Below are 15219 nucleotides of genomic sequence, written 5' to 3'. Positions count from 1 at the left end.
AATAATATAATAGTAATAATAATAATAATAATACCTGTAATAATGTGACCAATCAGGTTTTAATGTGGCAGACGTATTTTTGCGTGGTGTACCTGAACGCACTGCGTGGTTGACGTGTCAGAGTAAGGGAGGACTTTTTACTTTTACTTCACCTGTCAGCTGCAACAAATTGGCATGTGGTGTTGTACAAGTTCTGAAATAAATGATCAAAAACCGAAGGAAGCTTGCGATTCCTTTGGCGATGCTACAATAATAATAATTGTCACCTTAACTTATAAAGACTGGCGAATTGAGGAGGACCGCCGAAATCATAGCTCATCTATGGCCGTAATGTTGAGCCAGTTCACGGATGCGCAGCCCACGTTCATACTTTTCTATCATCTATCTTCATTTCAATGGTATGCCTCACCATTTACTTTATTCACCACCTGCACAAGCATTGTTGGAACCCATGTTGATTTCTCTCACAAGAACATTTGCCGTTGCGGCAAAACAAAGAAACTGCGACGCTGTCTTAAATCGTCGTACTTCGAGCATGTCGTCGTATGTAGAAACAAATGACGAGTCAAATTTTACGTCGGATGTCGAAAAGATTGTGTGTCTAAGCGATCGTATATCGAGGTACCACTGTAATAGCATATTGGAACACACAGCAAGTATAATGAAATATTCTAAATAAAATTAAAGTAAACACAGTCCTTTAGGGGAACCTAAACCCTTAGCCATAGGTCAATATTATCATCATCATTATTGTCTACTTTCCGTATTTCTTTTACCAGCACGAGACACACTAAACACGCTAGAGTGAACTCTCGTAGCTGGTGGGAAACGTTCATAACAGCGTTTACTAACCTTAAATTTTGTATAAAGCAACGGGTGGTCACCTAAATCCAAAATCATATATTGGAGGTATTGCCTCCTTTGACAGTCACCCTCCGCAAACATGTTTTACATGTCGGCTGGCCCTGTTCCTCTCAGCCGCGGCCATCTCTAACTTTTCTGTTGCCGTAGTATTCCCATATCAAGACCTCGTTTTCTTCGATGGGGGAAAAGTTCAGGTGTTTCACCTCCTCCAGCCATTGTGTAACACAGCTGACTCTCTGAGCAACAACCGGAGGGGGAGAGGTAAACCCTGCAGTTGCAAGCTAGAGATTTCTACCTTTGGGACATAAAAAATAGCTAATACCGTAGGAACGGTATGATGGAAAATTTTAGCGGTTTTAAAACCGGGACGTTTTCGTACCATAGTACACATTGCTATGAAAAAGTATCTGAACCTTTTGGAAATTCTCATATTTCTGCGTAAAATCACTATCAAATGTGAGATGATCTTTGTCAAAATCACACAGATGAAAAAACAGTGTCTGCTTTAACTAAAACCACCCAAACAGTTGTAGGCTTTTATATTTTAATGAGGATAGTATGCAAACAATGACAGAAGGGGAAAAATGAGTAAGTGAACCATCACATTTAATATTTTGTGCCCCCCCTTAACAGCAATAACTTCAACCAGACGCTTCCTGTAGCTGCAGATCAGTCTGGCACATCGATCAGGACTAATCTTGGCCCATTTTTCTCTACAAAACTGCTGTAGTTCAGTTAGATTCCTGGGATGTCTGGCATGAATCGCTGTTTTAGGTAATGCCACAGCATCTCAACAGGGTTCAAGTCTTCACTTTAACTTGACCACTCCACATCATGTATTTTGTTCTTCTGAAAACATTCTGAAGTTGATTTACTTATGTATTTTGGATCATTGTCTTGTTGCAGTATCCATCCTTGTTAGGTGTTTTTTCCTCCTAGTGTGACTTATTCCTATGATTGCCCATTGATTTTACCTGGTGTGCCTGCTCCTAGTGTATCCTCCAATCTGTATCCTCTTGTGTCAACCACCTGTTCCACGTTGACTCATTACCCCGTGTCTGTGTCTATATAAGCTCCCCATTTTTGTTGAGTCTTTTCGTGAAATTGTGCATGTTCATGTCACCGTTTTTCCCCAGTTCCTCATGTTCCTCGTCCTGCTTCAAAAGTAAGTTGATTTGTTAGCCTGACTTTTGTTTGTGAAGAGTTTCTGGATCCCCTGGTCGTTTTGTTGGTACTTTGTTTTTTGTTTGCATTAATTAAAACATTATTGCACCGCCTTTTCTGCCTCGCCTCCCTGTTCCTGCATTTGGGTCCACAACACCGCCTGCCATCCCTGACACATCCTCTTTTTAGCTTCAACTGTCTGACAGACGGCCGCAAGATTTCCTGCAAAACATCTTGATAAACTTTAGAATTCATTCTTCCATTAATGATTACAAGTTGTCCAGGCCCTGAGACAGCCCCAAATCATGATGCTCCCTCCACCATGCTTCACGCTGGGGATGAGGTATTGATGTTGGTGAGCTGTTCCACTTTTCCTCCATACATGACGTTGTGTGTTACTCCCAAACAATTCAACTTCGGTTTCAACTTCGGTTTCATCAGTCCACCAAATATTTTGCAAAAACTTCTGTGGAGTGTCCAAGTGCCTTTTTGCGAACATTAAAAGAGCAACAATGTTTTTTTTTTTAGACAGCAGTGGCTTCCTCTGTGGAGTCCTCCCATGAACATCATTCTTGGCCATAGTTTTACATATAGTTTATGTGTGCATAGAGATATTTGACTGTGCCAGTGATTTCTTAAGTCTTTAGCAGACACTCTAGGGTTCTTTTTTACCTCTCTGAGTATTCTGCACTGAACTTCTGGCGTCATCTTTGGTGGATGGCCACTCCTTAGGAGCGAAGCAACAGCGCCAAACTCTCTCGATTTGTAGATTTCTTCTCAAATCAACAATCCTTTATCGCAGGTCTTCAGACAGGTCTTTTGACCGAGCCATGTGCACATCAGACAGTGCTTCTCATCAAGACATTTTTACCAGGTGTGTGTTTTATAGTGGGCAGGGCAGCTTTAAACAACTTATCAGTGATTGGGCATGCACCTGACATAAAATGTTTGGTAAAAATTGGTTTCAATTGCTCTTTCAATCTCTTTTGGCAGAGGGTTCACTTACTTATTTTTCCCCCTTCTGTCAGTGTTTGCATGCTATCCTCATTAAAATATGAAAACCTATAAATGTTTGGGTGATTTTAGTTAAAGCAGACACTGTATTTTCATCTGTGTGATTTTGAAAAAGATCAGATCACATTTGATGGTTATTTTATGCAGAAATGTGAGAAATTCCAAAAGGTTCAGACACTTTTTCATACCACTGTACCTTTAAACTGGTAACCGGCACATGTCTAGTTGACAGTATATCAGATGTTAAGTTAAACTAGCATTCCTAAATGCTCAATATTGCCAACCTTTAATTTCTCTCAATGCAGTGAGCACTTGCGAACACATCGGAGTGTGTAATGTTCAGTTATAGTTCCAAAAAGGAGGACAACTGTCCTACTTTAAACTGTGCAGGATGTAAAACCAGGCATTTAACTGAAGAACTGCCTACATAAAGCATACCTGCGCCCAGTCCAATTTGACTGTATCCCCCTCCCATTTCAAATGGATTAGATGACTATTGGCAAAAATGGCAGTGAATGGGTTAAGTATCTAGCCAAAAGCAATGTATTCTAATTAACTTTCTAACATTTGAACCACACAACATGTCATTTGATTATACGGTACTGAATTTTGGGCGGGAGACGAGGTACACCCTAAACTGGTTGCCAGCTAATTGCACAAAGAAAACAGTCATTCACACAATTCAGCAATTAATGAACTAACCGTGCATGTTTAAGGAGTGGGAGGAAACTGGAACCCTAGGAAAGAGATAAAAAATATATAAAATTAGTGACCAGAATGTAGCTCAATTTCATGGTTTAATTTGAACCTTTTATAGGGCACTCACTTAAATACCGTTAAATCATAGACTTCATGTACAGTATATATGGAACACGGGGTGCGAGGCTGGTTAATAGGGGGCCTATCTCAGTCAAAGCTGACCGAGAGGAAACACAGACATAGACCTTTTTACGTTGAAAGTTCTTGTGAATTAATGCTTAAATCCCTTAATTCTTTACAGATATATAGTAAAACAGTCTCGATTCTTGGTTAAAAGCAAAAAGACGGGCAGTTAGAATTTATTTTACCTAAATGTGTCGAATGTGCTGCTCGTCTTTAAGCCACTGTGGCGCCGCCTTATCACCACAAAGAGCTTTTTATGTTGAAAATTCTTGTGAATAAATGCTTAAATCCTTGAATTCTTTATGGATACGGACATAAAACAGTCTCGATTCTTGGTTAAAAGCAAAAATAAACTGGCAGTTAGCATTTATTTTACGTAAACATGTCGAATGTGCTGCTAGTCTTTAAGCCACTGCCTTATCACCACAAAGAGCTTTTTACGTTGAAAATTCTTGTGAACAAATACTTAAATCCCTGAATGTAAAACAGTCCTGATTCTTGGTTAATAGCAATAAACCGAGGGAGTTACCATTTATTTTACAAAAATATTGCAAATCCTGACGCCAATGCCGTTGCGTTTAATTTCTCCTATTGATTTTTTTCACATTTCAAAATGCATGCATGGTACGAAGAATATCATAATTACCTTGAATCCTTGCACAAATCACTCCTGAGACAATCTTTCCTGTTTGTATGCGGTACAGCTTTCGTACTTTTTCAACCTAAATCCGGCGTTTGGATTGTTGCATGTGTTTGAGAACAACTGCGAACGATTTCGACCGACTGAAGCGGATTGTGGGACGGGATGGCGCGGCACAGTGTCTGGGGAATATGGCCGTCAATGTCATTATGATGTCTATGGTTAAATTTGAGAAAACAAAAAATCAGCTTCAGAGTTTCTTGGGAGCCACAATCAGAGTGTATTTCTTTTTTTATAGGCCTGCTCAATATATCGTTTGAACATCGCCAATCGCAATATGTCCATGCGCAATAGTCCTATCGCAGGACGTGCAATTGCTTTTTTGTTTTTTTGAACGCGTAAACTTTTTTTTTGCTTCATAAAAGCAGCGAGTGTGCAGAGACATGGCCTCCTGGAGCCCTTTTACATACATCAATCTTCATAATTCACAGATGAAGTCCCTTAGACTAGAGTAAACTGTATTATATGAATACAATGTGGTCATGGTGAATCAACCAATGTCTTCCCAAGCAAAGCTATTCAAGTCTTCTGGTCAAAATTCTTCTTAGTTATAATATTGCAATATATATCGCAATATATCGCAAACCCCCAAAAAGTCGCAATATAAGTTTTTTCCAATATCATTCAGCCCTAGTATTTATTCATTTTAATTTTTTTTTTTTTAATTAACATTTTATTACTTTATAATTTTAAAAAAGGATCAATAATTTAAAAATTATATATATAATTCAAAGTTAAAACCACATATATGATTTGTTTTTTTATTTTATTTTTAATTTACTAAAAACAGTCATTTGTCATATAAATTGTTATCAAAAATACTTGTTAAAGTTTCTTAAATGCAACATGAATGTAGCTCACTAATGCCCTTGCCCACCTCTAATTATATTATATTGTCATTTCAATGCATAGATGGATAACCATTTTCCTACCGGGGACCAATTCATCTTTTTAATTTACTGCCGGCCAATAAAAGACAAATAAATTTGTAATAAAAAATACCCATTAACTGGAATAGATGTCCAATCCGTTTTACCTTGGACGTCTGTCAGTGATTTTTAATCCACCTCCTAGTACCATGTGAATCATCTAGATCTGTTCAAAATCAATATTCATCCCATAACATGAAAAAAAAGTAAATCGTATACTGTTCATCACACTCACCAAAGATGGTGATTATTAAATGTACTATTTATGTACGCAGATTGCTTAAACTTGACTTGTTCTGCTCTAGATTAGAGAAATAAACTGTCCAATTGCTAATCTAGTTTGAGTAGATTCCGCGGCACCCTCGCATGCCAAAAGAGATCACCGGGGTGCCGCAAGTAATTATGCAATTTTGCAAATGCTCTCGCAGCTGTATAAAGCCAATGAGTTGGAGATTGCCCAATCCCTGATTTAAGTGGTGGTATAACATATATTGTATCTTGATAGTAGCATAATTTATCTATACACATTTCCGTAATGAGATCAAAAGCAAATGGGGAAACAATAATCATTAATCATTGGATTTCGATTTCTTTGTAATCAATGTTATACTGTATGTATCATTTATAACTACAACGGCACTCGGTAACACGAAGAACTCATACGACTTCCTGGTTCAAAGAGGATGTACAGTATGAACAAATAGGCAGTGCCAATAATAACATGTTTTACAGACAGATACTGCAATTATCCATCTTTGTCTTTTTGTGAAGTCACACAACATCCTGCAATCAGTTGGATAACGTCAGTGCCTGGTTCTGGTGAGAGGTACAATACTGTATACTTCAACCAGGCAGTTACAGAAAACTACAGGAAGAGCTTTTTTTTTTTTTACATTTCCGCACAACATTCACCAAAATAAGCAAATGCAGCATTCACATGACAGAATATTGTGCTTTTTATTTTTACACATTTCCATGCAATCCACAACTCTTGCCTCCAATATGGCTTGAGCACAATAAAAGCAACCTCAAAAGCACACACTTATTGTACGCACACATGCTGTGTGCTGCCAGTTGCACAAAGCCTACGTTGTTGCGCCACACAGCGTATTGGATCGCCCCAACCCTTATTTTCCCCTGGCTGATACTGTTTGCTATTGGCCTATTTCAATGTTAAGCCATACCACATTAAAATTTGTACAAGCGCAACATACTTTTCACACATTTGAAGGGGATGATCGGAGTAGATTGCATTGGTGGCAAATGGAATCGTTATCTTCATGCTGACCGTGGTGCATCCTGTCCCGTGCTTTCTCGGCCGGGGCAAGACAATAATTTATTCACTGATTCAAGTATTTATTCAGAATTATTAAAAAAAAAAAAAAGTTTTTTAAAATTTCAATCATTATTAGATAAAATAATCCATGAGAAAGGTTTCGTTTTTTTGTGTAGACATTACATCATATTTGACAGCTCACAACACAAGTAGGGGAGATTAAAAAATATGTTACTTTTGTTCAACATTTAACAGCTTTCTCTTTTGTTCTTAATGTTTCCTTTAAAAAGTAGGAGGGAGCAAAAAAAGGCGGAAAAAACTCAGGTGACTTGAAGTTCAGCTCTGTGACCCCAATTTGGCCAAATTTCAAAACTGTCCTATATGCATGTGTGATACATCATTGGAAAGCTTTAAATCTGTATTTTCTGGGGGAAGAAAATTTTGAACAGGAGGGCATTTTTTGACACGTTGAAAGTAGGTCAAATCAGGTGAGTGAAAAATAGACATTTTTGAGACCTTTAAAATTTTCTTGCTTTTCATTAAAAAAAAAAGGTTTGGGCACCCGTCCTGGTACATAATAAATAACAAACACCTCAAGATGACCCTCCTTTGTCTACTCAAGTCTTTGATAACCAAATGCATGCGCTAAGACATGTGGGTGGATGTACAATAATAAAGTCAATTCGTGTGTGAGTAAATGTAGATTTCATTTAGCCCTGTGTTTTATTTGTAAATAAACATGGCTAAACGGGGAGTTAGCTGTATAGGTAATGATAACTTTACTGCATACAGTTTTTGATTTTGCTTGATTTTATTCTGTGCAAAGAAAAAACATTTCCAGGGGAATTTTAGGAGTTTTACATTTACATTCTAAAACCATAATATTTTACCATAATTTTTGCAGTGGGCTTTTAATCTATTTTTTCAATTATGATTAAAGAATGTGAATGCGTGATACTAAGAATAAAAGGCTCTATACGCATAAGGGAAACGTATAAATGTGAGTACATAACACTATCTATTTATTGTATTTAGCCTTGAAGTCTAGGCAAGGCTTTATGATTTAAGCATCAAATGTATCTTATACATTGATATCATCCCATAATAAGTTATCAAAATGGCAACAAGGGTCGAAAAGATAATGGACAGGACGCTTGTCAGTTAGCCTGCTGTGTCCATAATTCTCGCGCTAGCGTTCGACTGCAGTGTATGTCTTTTTGTGGCTTTCCGGTAACTAGAGGTGAGAGCACGAGAGAGCAAAATTAAAGACACCATAATTTTGACGAGATGTTATCGTGTACTTGTTTCGATTTAAAAACTCCGTGTAGCATGTATCACCGAATGTCAAGACACAGCTGTGAATGGCCAAAGCCGGACTTTGTGGGGATTTTATGGGTGAAACATGGTAATATAACAAGGGTCGCGATGCAGATATCACACACATCAAGGAGTGGTCGACATTTTCTTTTTCAAATATTTACCCTTTTAAACTTTTTTTTTTCTCAATTTTTCTTTGTTTGAATCAATTATTCATCATCTACAATATCGGGGAAACTGCGACAGTAACAAAAAAACTATTTAGCGATGGTTAAGAGGTAGATATCCGTGACCTTTTTACAGACACTATTTTGTTCATTGTGATGTAATTTGTTTAAAAAGTGTAAAATATGTGAGTGAATTTTGTTTTAAGTCATTTTTTAAAACTAAATATTATAGATCAATTAATTATTCTAAGTTAGAAATGATAGACATTTCGAATAAAAAATATAGTTACATTCATTTTATGGCTGGGTTGAAACAAAAGCGGTTGAGCGGTGTCTGTATACGGGGGTCTCCAGGGTAAAACGGACAAACTAAAAATAGTTCGGGAGCATAACACGCCATGAAGGTGCTATGGCAGCATATGGACATATTGTTCTATCAAACACAACAGTTCTTTTGGCTTAAAATACAGAAATTATTTTAAAGAGGGGTGCAAGAGCAGAAACTGCTTTTTCAGCCTTGTATGTGTTTTCCGCCATATATATATATATATACTGATTAAGTAAGATGCAACGTGAAGTTTATTAAGTATGTCGCCCTTACCGTAGCAGGCTAAACAAACGCGCGCGGTGACACACAGGCTAACCAAACACACCTAAACAATAGCGACAATCACCGCATGTGTTGAATCAATAGTGGCCCAAAGCAGAGGTGTGTGTGTGTGCATGTGCTGAGAGAACAGAGTGTTCTTGTGTCTAAGTTTGTAAATGCTTTCTAGCTCGGGCACAGCGGGGCCCCCTAAACCCCAAAGGCTTATCATTACATTGAGGGCCCCAACATGGACACATTCTAATTTTGAGCACATTTCTGGGATTCCTCAGGGGCCAGAAATGGTGGTGTGTTGTAGTCCAATAGAAAATGTTTCATAGTAAGTGTGATTCAAAACATAAAACATGAAATTGAGTTATAAAAGTACAGTTTGTTCTTGTTATCGCAACATATTTCAGCAGAAGTAGTGAATGTCAGCTTCGCGCTCGTTTTTCACCCCCCCCCCCCGCCTGCGTCATGATGTCATCATTCGCAGGAAGTGCCTTATAAGGTGAGATGGGGAGGGAAAGCGAGATAGCACAGGAAAGAATGCTTCGTCAATGGGCTTTCTTTGCCACGTCCAAAAAAAAAAAAAAAAAAAAAAAAAAACACCTTTTAGTTTTCTTTCTTTTTTTTGTGGTACTTACAGAAAGTTTTCCCCTTTGTAGCATTCTAACATAAATGTAGCACTACTGTGTGGTGCTTGTTGGCTCATAGCGTAAATGATTTCTTCACATTGCAGGTCAGAGCATTGATTGCACCAGCCAGTCGAGGTTATTAAATTGCATGCATATTCAGCCTATGGCCAAAGTCCACGCAGATACAAACATACGAGCAGGAGGCTTGGAAGGTGACGTCAGGCATGAAAACCTGTGGGACGGCACGCTGCAAAAATCATTGTCTCATTACCACTTATATTAGCTTTGTGGATATAAAACAAGATTAACCATTAATAATGCAGAACAATCCTGGAAGAATGTTAATTCTCTATTTCCTGATCTCACTTTAAAAAAAATTTAATAGCTGCAAGATGGCACGTTCCTGGAAGGTGGAACTTAATTAGGACAGTTTACAATAAAATTGTTGTCCTATATATCTTCATTTAGTATTCAGGCAATGTTTAAACAACTCTATAAACAAGATAACCAATGTCCCCACCATAAACCTGGAACTGAATGCGCAGATGGAGAAGTGTGCCTTCAAGGTGAGTCTCATCTCACTTCTGTTGATTGGAAATAATAACCTGATGATGAAGTCAGTCTGCTTGACTGCTCTTGTCTATCGCTACTGCTGGTATAAATCACGATCAGACTGGACAACCTAAAGGGACAGTAATGAGTTTTTCATGTGCATCCAAGCAGAAAGAATCGTCTTTAAAAATTAGAAGAAAAAAAAATCAATTTTATTTTTATGATGTACGAGTATAATAGTGGCGAGTAGGGATGGGAATTGATAGGATTTTTACGATTCCGATTCCATTATCGATATTGCTTAATGATTCGATTCTCTTATCGATTCTCTTATCGATTCTAATTTTGGGAAAAAGAAGAAGAAACGTTTTGATTGGCATCGAGTTTGTTTAATCAGAAGTCACAACCTTACAAACTCACAACGAAATCAAAAGAGGCCCAAAGCCTCAATATTAACTGCGGCAATAAGTGGCAAATGCACAAGAATGTGTAACATTTTACTGAAACATTTTTCTAATAGAAATAAAAAATATTGGTATATATTGGCATATAGGTCGTTGTTCTGCCTTTGGCAATATGTGTTAAACTTGCAGGGGCCCCCCAAACTTTTTCCTGTGAGGGCCACATAACTTTTTTCTTCTCTGATGAGGGGCCGGGGTCAGTTTGTAACAGAAAAAGTATGACGATTGTAGGAGTGCCTAAATGTAAAAAATGATTGTTTTTAAGAAAGCCACAATTTAATAACTCTTTCTGGATTCTTCACGGAACAAAAATAAATAAAATAAAAATAATAATGAAATATAATAATAATAAATAATAATAACACTATTAATCAAATAGATAATAACCAAATAACCCTCTCTGAGTTCTTCACAGAAAAAGGCCAGAAAATAAATAACACTATTGAGAAAAAAAAAAAAAAATCAAAATGCTGTGGTATTGTTCAGGGGGCCGGACCAAATGTGGAGGGCCGTAGTTTGGGGACCCGTCTTTAAAGTGTATTATTTACCAGTATATTGAAATGCATGCCTTTTAGTTTTTATGGTGCTTTCACGCTCAAGTGGGGGCGTCCTTGCGCTCCCTCACGCAAAGAACGCGCTCACGTGAAGAAGAGCGCGCTTACACGAGAAGAAGAATCGCATCCAATGTACTCGCATCCAAGCGAGTGAGCGAGTTAGTGAGAGACGGAAACACTGATATGACCCTACGTTCTTTGTCAATGTTTGTAAAATATCTGCAGAGGCAACGCCTTTTTGTATCATTTTTTGTGTTGTTGTTGTGTGTTTCCACTCGCGATCGGACACTTAAATCCAGTTGTGTAGTGGTTTGAACGATGTGCTAATGCTAGCGAACGCATGCTAACCGTTTTGTTATTACTGTATTAGCAGCAAATCATTGCTGATTTACGCTGATGCGAACCTGTTTGCTATTGGGGACGAAATTGATTTGTTTCATTCCTATTTGTAGTTTCACTCTTCAAGTGACAGTTGAATAAAGTCAGCAAATTATACCAACGTCTTCTGTATCGTCATTTGGGAGTTTAGCTAGCTGTATAGCCAGGACTGAGCCTTAGTTTCTCGGTGAGGACAGTGCAGTCGTATTCCCTCCCGATGCAGTTATCTCCACCTTGCAATGACTGCAAGTCGCTTTGTTGTAATTTTTCCTCGTGAAGTGAAGACACACTTTTGAGTGTTTGAACCTACGTGCTGTCATTGTTATGTTTACGGCTGCAATGCTCGTGCTAAACCATCGTAACCTTTCATTTTCACCCTCTTTCCTGGTGAAGTTCCAAACTTTGGAGCGGGTGGTTCTTGGCGCCATGCTAGTTTGATGCGTCTGGACAACAAGACACGTCACGACGCAATATGCGTCTTTAGGAATCGTTAAAGGGATCGTTAAGGCTTTTTCATTGTAATGTCGAGGCCTCGAAACATTAGGAACCGGTTCTGAATTGGAATCGGATTTCGATTCCCATCCCTAGTGGCGAGCATTTTCAATAGACGCCAATATTTCCAGGACGTGACCAGCTGAAATGAGGGCAGACAATTTATCAATGCTGGAATTATTTTAGCCAATCAAATGAGAGTGTATCAAATTGCCCGCCCTTCTTCGTCATTAATGCCAATGTTGTTTTCGTCAACGATAACGAAACTATTTAGTCAACGAATATTTTTTTCCATTATGATGACATCACGACGATGCGCTGAAAACATGTCTTGGGAGACTAAAAGATAACGATATGGATGCCAGTTGTTGTCTGACGACAAGCGAACGAGATGAAAATTCGCCATAGTTTCCGTCATATATTCCCAATGTCTGATATTTTCTTATTGTATGTGTAGTTACCATGCATTTAGCAGTGTTTGGTTGTGTCACTCATGTGACGTGCTGTGCCCCCCCCCCCAAATCCCCCATCCAACACATATGCTTACTCACCGGCCGGTGGCTGCTCCCATTTCAGGCTCCTTTTGTGAAACATATGTCATGTGCTGCTTGGTAATTTTTGCTTTCTTATCTTGGCTAGCAATGCCATGTTGCTTTAGGTCTGTGCAGTGTGATCGTCACACACTAAACTGACTTGTAGCATTAGCATAGCGTTTGCATTACCATTAACATTTAGCACGATGACTGTGTCTTCTTAAACTCTTGAGAGACATTTTACATACAGTTCGTGGCATCCAGGTGAGTTTAATTAATTGAAAATAATAGTTAGCTGGGATAGGCTCCAGCACCTCCGCGACCCTCGTGTGGAAAAGCGGCATGGAAAATGAATGAATGAATGAATGTGCCGTTTTCCTGCTGCGTATGTATTATCATCATGAAAATTGTGATGTCCTTGTAGACCAGTGCTCTCAAAACTATTCCACATAGGGCCGCATTGGGCGCAGGATTTCATTCCAACAAAACAAGACAGCACCTTTGCTCCAATTTGGTGTCTTACAAGTGTAATCAGTTGATTGCAGTCAGGTGCTGCTTGTTTTAGAAGAAACTTCATTGGTTAAACTGTCGGTACTCGATCAGTTGGAACAAAAACCAGGACCCACAGCGGCCCTTGAGGACTGGTTTGGAGACCCCTGTTGTAGACTCTACAGTTATGTGCTCGTCTGTCATCTTCATTTGAAATTGTTGGAAACCTTTTATTTATTTACTTATGGACTATAACTTTTGACGTTTATAGACGGAAAATTTTTGAACATTTTTGACTAAAACTAGATGAAATTTGTTTGAGTTTTCGTTGACTAAAACTAGACAAAGACGAACACATTTTGAAATGACTAAAACATGACTAATGCCCCTTTCCCACTGAAACTAGTGGGTCAACGCGCGTTTTTTCCAAGCCGATGCAACCCAGTAGCAATTGGCATTTGGCACCTTTCCCATTGACCAAAAAAAAAAAAAAGCCGTCTTTTTTTTCCCCCACCCGTCTAACCCCCCACCCCTCCTCAGCCGTGCGTAAGGTTACGTGACATCACCACACTAAAATGCGCGTCGAAAATTCATTCAGATCAAGGAAGTAACCAATGCAGAGCAACATGTAAGCTTCCTTTCCATTTGTGTTCTCCGTTTTCATGCTTTTTACTGCCCTCAAAATGATCGAAATGCAGCAAAGGATCAAAACTCTGCTTGTGCTGAGGCAACGTAGGCGACGTGAATTATTCTTCTTCTACTAGCTTTGTTGTTAGCATCGACGTAACTACAGTTGTGGGGCGTGTTAAATGGGAAGCGACTGGCACGTCGTTATGACGCATCACGTAAGAGCCTACGTCACCACGTAGATTAGGGTGTTGAGTGTTGACCCGGGGTTTTGCTTTCACACTGCAAGACGATCAGAGCCGAGGTGATTTTAACGCGGGTCGCTTGGTGGGTTGATTGACACGGGTCGAGGCGGGTCGCTGCACCTTTCCCACTGCCACCAAAAGCCGATTGTTAGCGGGTTGACACAGGTTTTTTGGCCAGTGGGAAAGGAGTATAAGAGTAGTAGGCATTTTCGTCAAAAAGACTAAGACGAAAATTAAAATGGCTGCCAAAACAATACTAATTAATGCCCATCATCCCATGCATCCCAGTCTATCAGTGTGTAAGTGCGTTAGTATGACTAATGTCCCAAAATTATGTAGAATATTTTTGTTAATCGAGTCCCACCCCAACTGTATTCCAGTATCACTGTCTAGGTGGTCTGGAACATGAAGACACGATGAAGGGGCGATTACTGTAAGCTATAGATATTTAAAAAAAAAAAAAAAAAAAGAAGTTTTTATTCGTAACTGGTTCTGTTTAGTTGTGTGGTCATGAAGAATGGTAGATTTTAATGCCTGTTAATGGTGGAACAGTTTTGCTGTGCAACAGGGGAATATAAGGTTGAAATACAGTACTCCCTCAGATACACCAAAAAATATCCCAATAGAATGTATCTGATTTTTCCAGAAAGTGAAATAAAGTAACCCATCAGTGGAGTGATAGTCGGCATACATTCACACAGTAACGACACCATACATTTAATTGAGCTGATGTGCCGTCATCGCTTGTACAGTAGTAGCTTTATGCATCCACGAGGAGCAGGTGTGCGCTTCAAAGTTGATGACACATCCCAGTAGATTACTGCTCAATTGTGGTTTTGTCTCACCGAGCCTCCTACAGACACACTTGTTTCCTCCCATGGAAACCAATCCCAAGGCTGTCATCGCTCACCCAAGTGTAAACCTTATTAAAGCACGTTTGTTAACAAGGCTGACTTCCCTTAGATGCTTAGCTTCTTAATCACTTCCTCTATTAGCAAATTGCTGATGGGAAACGGAGGGATCAGATTGTAAATTGCCTCACAATACAAGAATTTTCTATTCTAGAGCGCAATACAAACAGAGCCCTGATACAACTCAACATTGCATCATGCCTCCACATTGTTATGCTGAGTGGTTACAGTATTACGAACGGGTTGGCCCGAGCCAGTCAGTCTTGTTGATGATGACAGGGTGTGTTTCGTCTCCAAGACGAAGGCCGGGGGAGTTACTGGCTAGCGCGTCTTATGAATCAAAGTGCCGTTAGTAATCCTCACGGTGAAGTGAGTTCACATCGTAATGGTCCCACTAAAAAACCATGGGAACATAAGATTCCATTCTCAGTCACGCTAAA

Source organism: Corythoichthys intestinalis, chromosome 9 (assembly GCF_030265065.1).
Source record: "Corythoichthys intestinalis isolate RoL2023-P3 chromosome 9, ASM3026506v1, whole genome shotgun sequence".
NCBI lineage: Eukaryota > Metazoa > Chordata > Actinopteri > Syngnathiformes > Syngnathidae > Corythoichthys > Corythoichthys intestinalis.
The sequence above is the reverse complement of the archived record's forward strand: the minus strand, read 5'-3'. Positions refer to the sequence as shown.